Genomic DNA, 8774 nt, shown 5'->3' on the forward strand with positions numbered 1-8774 from the left:
CCCAACCCCCGTCCTACATTTCAGTCACAAATTCCTTTAATAAATATGATATGGCTGATATATATATATATATATATATATATATATATATATATATATATATATATATATATATATATATATATATATATATATATATATATATATATATATATATATGGGTATATATATATATATATATATATATATATATATATATATATATATATATATATATATATATATATATATATATATATATATATATATATATATCAGCCATATCATATTTATTAAAGGAATTTGCTCTTATTGTCACACACACATGCACACACACACACACACACACACACACACACACACACACACACACACACACACACGCACACACACGCGCGCACGCACGCACATTCAGTATGAACACTAAAACTGAAGAGGGACAGGGAGGGGAGGAAATCCTGCATCATGCTACACCTTATGCATGAGGGATATACCGCAAAACATCTTTTTAATTTTTTGGTGATTAAATCAGCTTGCACCTTTGTCAAGTAAATGATGCCACTCCAAGTAAGTATACAATTATTTGTTTCTTGGGTAGAAACATTTAAATGATGCAGTTTTAGAGATTAAATATCTGATAATAATAGTTTCACACACTCAAAATGCATCAACAACAAAATATTGTATATTCAGGTACTATAAAAAAATATTCATACAGCTGAAATCAATGAGTAAATTGAACCTTTTATTTATTTGATGTTTGACAGGCAAAATAATACACGCAATTTTAGCCAGTGGGATGAAACCCATCTGATGGCAGCATGCCCTCCAACTCATATTACAGATGGCTGAAGTTAGTGTTATTATAGTCTTTATCCTCAAATTAAAAGCACAGAAATATCAACCTTTCCCTCGCCTTGTGGGAGAGGTTGATATTAAATCATGTTTTATTAATGAATAGCAATTTTCATACAGCTGTCAGCATATCGGTGTGCAGCCTTTCATCTTATAAATGCTTCCAAAATGGATATTAATAATAGATTAACTTTGCTGCTTTTTTTCCGCGACGTTCTGACATTATATACAAACGTACAAGCCCATGCACTACATCTGACAATGTGTAGGATAAGCAGGGAATACATTATTCTTTTTGCAATATAACTAAAAGTTGCTGTTAGGATGTATGTATTCCCTTTAATTACAGTGTGTTTATTGTGTTGTCAATAAACTATATTGACCACAGTATTATGGGGCAGCTAGCCAAACAAACTAAAAAAAAAAAGTTTTTATATAGTTAGATTTTATATAGAATTAAAAAAAAAAAATCTATGATGAAAATTATATTGGTGATAAATCTTTATCATGTTGTCGGACAGAATATAAATATACAATTGTACGGATTATGTACTGTACTGTGCAATCTACTAATACAAGTTTCAATCAATCAATCAACAAACATTTTATTATAGGGCTAATTATTGCATAACCCTATACCAGTGGTTCTTAACCTTGTTGGAGGTACCGAACCCCACCAGTTTCATATGCGCATTCACCGAACCCTTCTTTAGTGAAAAATAAAACAATTTTTTTTTTTCAAATTCAAGACAAAGTTATATGTTTTTGGTAACACTTTAGTATGGGGAACATATTCTAAGTAACAAAGACTTAATTTAGAGTTTTTTGGACACTAGGGGAACATATTCTAAGTAACAAAGACTTAATTTAGAGTTACTTGGTTAGGGTTAGGGTTCGAGTTAGGGCCAGGGTTAGAGGGTTAGGGTTATAATAAGGCCATGCCGAATAAGGCATTAATAAGTACTTAATAATGACTAGTTAAGGGCCAATATGTTACTAATTTGCATGTTAATAAGCAACTAATTAACGGTGAATATGTTCCCCATACTAAAGTGTTAACATGTTTTTTTTACTGGTGCACAAAATGAACCGTGCATGAACATCACCTTGTTCAAACAACAAAACCAACACAGTGCATAAACTCACAACAAATTACACACCTGCAAATCAGTCTGACTTCTGCTGTTGCCGTATCCGTAATACGCAGATAGGGAGAAGTTTTTATTTACACGATGAGTCAGGTGTGTTTTGACCTCCGCTGAACCCCTGTGGCCGACTCACCGAACCCCTAGGGTTCGATCGAACCCAGGTTAAGAACCACTGCCCTATACTAATAAGAAAGTTATTTTCCCCATTGGGTTGAGTTTTTTCTTGCCCTGGTGGGATCTGAGCTGAGGATGTCGTTGTGGCTTGTGCAGCCCTTTGAGACACTCGTGATTTAGAGCTATATAAGTAAACATTGATTGATTGATTGATTATTTAAATCAACTACAAAACTACTTCTTAAGTATTTTCTATGATGTACATTCAACTACATTGAATATTGTCCCTCCCCCAAAAAAGTGCATTTATATGTTTTGTCCTCTATATTTCAGCTTTAGTTGGAAAAACTGAAGCAGATTACATAGCCTGTTGTCGTAGTGGATGTCATGGATGCTGAACCCAATCCAGGAAGTTTTGCAGAGCCGGATAATGGACGGAAAGACTTGACGGAAGAAACAACCGTTTCGGAGACGTCCGTAGAACCTGAAAGCTTTATTTCCAGTGACACAGGTATTTGTCAGAGCTGGTTGAAGTATATTAAAAACATTGTGATTTATGTGACAAAATCTATAGCGTTTAAAGCAGAACTTCACTGAATTATCATTTAACGGATCTTTATGTTACCGAGGAACCCGCTTGTGTCATCAAGTTTTAAAATGATTATTAAAAAGTATCTGCTTGAATGGACGACGACGTACATGGTACACCGATTTCCTTGAAAATTTAAGACTCAAAGGGGTAATTTCTATGAAAATTGGTCCCTTTATGTCAACATCTACACAGTGACTTCCTGCTCAGTGCAAAGTAGGCTTCAGAATAAAAGCATTGGCAGGTGTAACCTGGATTGTACAGCCGTTTCAAGTTTGTTTCAATTTGCCCGTGCACAAAAGCGTTATTGTTAGAGTAGTCGCACAAATACAGTGGCACCTCAACTTAAGAGTGCCCCAAATTAGGCGTGTGTTGAGATAAGAGCTGTCTCTCGGCTAAATGTAATGCTGTAAGTTGCAAGAAAAACCCCTTTAAGATCCTTCCAAAACATCTGGTTTTACTCGCAATTACTTTTTAGGTAATAATGGGAAGGAAGATAGTGTGAAGGAGACCCACGAGAGGAAGTGGATGATATTTGTTAAACTAAAGAAATAACTCCTCGATAAAATGATAGTTTGTGTCACCAACCTGATGTAGCAATTGGCGCGTATCACTGCTAGTCTGCACCTTACTCACGCAGAATGATTCCAATGCCAGCCAAGGGTGTTAAAGTAATAGAAAAGGGACATTTATCCATGAAAATATGGATAAGCTGCTGATGGGTGTGTTTGACGGAGAAGCAGCTGGGAGGAGATACTGTAGAAGTCCACTCTACAAGGTAAATGTTGTACATTATTATTACAACTAGAGATGTCCGATAATGGCTTTTTTGACGATATCCGATATTCGGATATTGTCCAACTCTTAATTACCGATTCCGATATCAACCGATACCGATATATACAGTCGTGGAATTAACACATTATTATGCCTAATTTTGTTGTGATGCCCCGCTGGATGCATTAAACAATGTAACTTTACCATGAATTGATTAATGTGGACCCCGACTTAAACAAGTTGAAAAACTTATTCAGGTGTTACCATTTAATGGTCAATTGTACGGAATATGTACTGTACTGTGCTATCTACTAATACAAGTTTCAATCAATCAATCAAAAACAAGGTTTTCCAAAATAAGAGAACAACTTCAACTCCAGTTATGGAAAAAAGTGCCAACATGGCACTGCCATATTTATTATTGAAGTCACAAAGTGCATTATTTTTTTTAACATGCCTCAAAACAGCAGCTTGGAATTTCGGACATGCTCTCCCTGAGATAATCCTGATACCCACTACAACTATGGGAAATACTATACTTTGACTTTTACAAAGTGCATTATTTGAATTTTTCTTTAAACATGCCTCAAAAAAACAGCTACAAAAACAGCTTCAGTCCAGAGTATACTAGAGTAATAAAGTAAACAATAACATAGTCCTCCTTTAGTGCAAGACTGCCTGGCATACTGTATAACAGGGAATTATAAACTGGGTTTAATCTGAACAGCCGATATGGGCATCTACATCAACTACCGGTATATGATTTGCCTGAGAAGCTAGACAGGACAAAAAACCCCCCCCAAAAAACAAACAAAAAAAACCAACTTTTTGAAACCGATACCGATAATTTCCGATATTACATTTTAAAGCATTTATCGGCCGATAATATCGGCAGTCCGATATTATCGGACATCTCTAACTGCTAGTCTGCACCTTACTCACACAGAATGATTCCAATGCCAGCCAAGGGTGTTAAAGTAATATAAACGGGACATTTATCTATAAAAATATGGAAAAGCTGCTGATGGGTGTGTTTGACGGATAAGCAGCTGGGAGGAGATACTGTAGAAGTCCACTCTACAAGGTAAATGTTGTACATTATTATTACTACATTACTTAAAAAAACGACTCTGGTTCTATTGTATGGTTTTCATATATTTCTTATCCAAAAGCTTGCAAGCACCAATTAAAATGTATTTCAATGCAGATGGGATAGGCTCCAGAGGTAGAAAATGGATGGATGGATGGATAGATAATTTCAACGGGAGACATTGATTTGAGATACCAGTGTTTGGAGTGGTCGGTGGAGGAACTGCTGTACAATGAGATCGCAGCATCTCTGTTAGATAAGTGTATGAAATATTGATGAAATCAGCCTTTTATTGGCGTGGACAAAACAGAAATGTACACCTCCCAGCAAGACACACTCGCCCGAATCACAGCAAGGACAATCGATACAAAAAAATGCACAAATGAAATAAAAATGTAGGTTTAAAAGTCTGTTATCATCGCTTATTTTCCCAAAGATCCCAAAAGTGATGAATAAATGTGCAAGGAATGGTTAGTTTCCGCTTCAATTCCGGATAAGTCGACATAAGCGGTTGTCGACGTCAGTCGGTTCGTCAAATAAACGTTGAAATAAGCGGTTTACACTGTTATATACTGTAGCATATATATTTCTATGCTATTTCTGAAGATGTGGTTGATCATTCGCTAAGAAGTCATGTATTCACCAAGGTTTGTCAGTCTCTTGTTAGTTAGTTAGCAACATAACTCAAAAGGAAATGGCGGATTTGGAATATTTCTACTGCATTAGATTATGTCTACGTTGCGCGGCCCCGCCATCACTCTCAGGGTCAAACAGAGTGAACGACTGACAAGAGGGTTCACTCTGTTGATGTAATTGTGCAAAGAGTGAACCCTCTTGCAGCCTGCTTGGAATTGGCGGATCGACAGAAAAACGCACGGACATGCCGCTTTCATACATCCTTCAATGAATGACCTCTGCCAGGAGGTTATGTGTGCGCCGGGGTTTGTTTGTTTGTTTGGTTAAAACATATTTGAAAAAGTTATGGACTGATTTACAATCTCAGAAATTGGATAAGAAAAAAGTGATTATATCATCTGGTTGAGCCGGATCATTGTTAGCCCGTTACGCGGCTGAACTTGTTTGTGCGTGTATGTTAGCGTCCCGCCCCCACTGGCAGGGACTGAAAGAATGGGGGATGACTGACAAGAGGGTTCACTCGGTTTCTTTCACACCGCAAAGAGTGAACCTTCTCGCAGCCTGTTTGGAAGCGCAAGACGAACAAAAGTAAACCCGCACGGACATGCCAATTTCATATATCCTTCGATTAATTACCTCTGCCAGGAGGTTATGTATTCACTGGGGTTTGTTTGTATGTCTGTCTGTTAGTTCATTGAAAAACATTAGTCAAAAAGTTATGACGGATTACATTTACGTTTCAGGAAATGTCAAGGATGGGATATGAAGCAACAATGTTTGGGGTGATCCGGTTAATTTATACCTAGGATGTCAAACTCATTTTAGCTCAGGGGCCGCATGGAGGAGAATATGTGCACACGCGGGGCGGACTATTAAAAATCATGGCATTAAAACTAAAAACTAAAGACAACTTCACATTATTTTCTTTGTCTTACTTTGGCCAAAAAAAGAACAAACACATTCTGAAAATATTACAATAAAAATATAGAAAAAAATACCGGCAGCGGTGAAGTTTAGATCCATGAAGGAAAGAAGAAAGTGAATAAATGTTTATAACTGAATAAATTTACATATGCATACATTTTTATTTATTTAATGAATTAAGTAACGTTTATGACAACCTTTTTCCAAAACACAATATAGAATGTGAGATATAACAGGATAATGCATACATTTATAATTTGGCTTCAAAACGGTTACAAAAAGGTGGGACCCCAAAAATGTACTGTGCGACACCTTTTTTATGACTTGATGGGGTCCCTGGGACCCCATTTTGAAAATTCCTAGCGCCAATGGAGTATTGGTGCGTGCAAAAGAGCAGCAGGCGGCTGTGGCCTGCGGGCCGGTTCTAATATTAATAAAATATCAAAAAATCAAACCAGCTCAGTGACCAAGTGGTTAGAGTGTCCGCCCTGAGATTGATAGGTTGTGAGTTCAAACCCCGGCAGAGTCATACCAAAGACTATACAAATGGGACCCATTACCTCCCTGCTTGGCACTCAGCATCAAGTGTTGGAATTGGGGGTTAAATCACCAAATGGTTCCCAGGCGCTGCCACCGCTGCTGCTCACTGCTCACCTCACCTCCCAGGAGGTGAACATGGTGATGGGTCAAATGCAGAGGATAATTTCACCGCAACTAGTGTGTGTGTGACAATCATTGGAACTTTAACTTTATATCACCCCATAGATGATAGGCCATAGATCTGGATCAGGATGTGGCCCGCGGGCCTTGTCTTTGACACCTAGGATTTATACTATGTTTCGCGACTGAACTTTTCTGTATATGCTTGCGTTCCCGCCTCCACCCACAGAAACAAAAATAACTATAGCTAAAAAAAATGATGGTCAGAAATAGGGATGTCCGATAATATCGGACTGCCGATATTATCGGCCGATAAAAGCTTTAAAATGTAATATCGGAAATTATCGGTATGGGTTTCAAAATTATCGGTATCGGTTTCAAAAAGTAAAATGTCTGACTCTTTAAAACGCCGCTGTGTACACGGACGTAGGGAGAAGTACAGAGCGCCAATAAACCTTAAAGGCACTTCCTTTGCGTGCCGGCCCAATCACATAATATCTACGGCTTTTCACACACACAAGTGAATGCAAGGCATACTTGGTCAACAGCCATACAGGTCACACTGAGGGTTGCCGTATAAACAACTGTAACACCGTTAGAAATACGCGCCGCACTATGAACCCACACCAAACAAGAATGACAAACACATTTCGGGAGAACATCCGCACAACGTAACACAACATAAACACAACAGAGCAAATACCCAGAACCCCTTGCAGCACTTACTCTTCCGGGACGCTACAATATACACCCCCCCCCCCCCTCGCTACCCTGCCCCCCAACCCCGCCCACTTCAACCTCCTCATGCTCTCTCAGGGAGAGCATGTCCCAAATTCCAAGCTGCTGTTTTGAGGCATGTTAAAAAAAATAATGCACTTTGTGACTTCAATAATAAATATGGCAGTGCCATGTTGGCATTTTTTTCCATAACTTGAGTTGATTTATTTTGGAAAACCTTGTTATATTGTTTAATGCATCCAGAGGGGCATCACAACAAAATTAGGCATAATAATGTGTTAATTCCACGACTGTATATATCGGTATGGGTTGATATCTGAATCGGTAATTAAGAGTTGGACAATATCGGAATATCGGATATCGACAAAAAAGCCATTATCGGACATCTCTAGTCAGAAATGTCAGAAATGAGATGCGCAAGTGATTGGATTTTTGGCGTGATTCGGATCTCTGTATGGATTCAGGATTTTTTTTCAAAGCAGACTTCACTATTGGGAGATAGTGCTTGGCGGAGGTCTGTGGTCTCCCAGTGCCTTTTTGGTTTTTGTGTGTTATTCAGAGGCCCGAGAACTGAAAGTGGAGAATGGCAAAGGGGGAGCTGTCCAAGCGGTGTCCATCAACGGCTTAAGTTCTGTGGAGCAAAGTCAGTCTGATGCATCTGATGAGCAGAGTCAGGAGCGAGTCACAACTAACACTTTCGACATGAAGCCACCGGATGATGATGATGGTAAGATCAGCGTACACTTTGAATACACAACCTGGCTGTTCCTTCAGATGTTCACCTCATCTCTCATGACGTCCTTCCCCCCGAGATATCTGCGCTTCCATCCTGTTGGCCTGTCTGTTCTGCAACCCCATGGACTGTTTAGTGGCCACAGTGAGCGGGTGTAACCAATGCTTTTGGTCGCTGTGCTCCACGCTCTTCTGCTGCCAGTCCGCTACTCTGCAGCCTCTCCTGGACGCCAGCCAACACTGTGACGCGTGCACGTGTCAAGAACAGTGCTGCTCCTGTTGTGACTGCAGCGTCGGCAATCTCTGCCTCCAGGCTACAGAGTGCTTGGACCTAGCGATGGAAATATCTCAAATGCTATATCACTAGCATATTATTACACTTAGGCATCTGGGGAAAAAAAACATGTTTATTTGTTAAAATCTGCTCTGTCGAGGAAGACAAAAACTTACATTTGTGAAAGGGTTGGACGTGCTATAATAGTTATCCTGTGCTTGATCTGGGAATGACGAAAATAAAACTAATAATAATCAT

General features: G+C 38.8%; 1 long non-coding RNA gene across 1 annotated transcript; it reads left to right on the plus strand.

Moving 5' to 3' along the window:
• The first annotated feature begins 5685 nt into the window (after positions 1–5685).
• LOC133649669 (uncharacterized) lies at positions 5686–8496 on the plus strand. The gene is made up of 3 exons (XR_009826113.1): positions 5686–5776; positions 8070–8237; positions 8323–8496. It is a non-coding gene; the product is annotated as an uncharacterized LOC133649669 (long non-coding RNA).
• The last annotated feature ends 278 nt before the right edge of the window (positions 8497–8774 follow it).

The sequence above is a fragment of the Entelurus aequoreus genome, linkage group LG01, assembly GCF_033978785.1.
Source record: "Entelurus aequoreus isolate RoL-2023_Sb linkage group LG01, RoL_Eaeq_v1.1, whole genome shotgun sequence".
Classification (NCBI taxonomy): Eukaryota; Metazoa; Chordata; class Actinopteri; order Syngnathiformes; family Syngnathidae; genus Entelurus; species Entelurus aequoreus.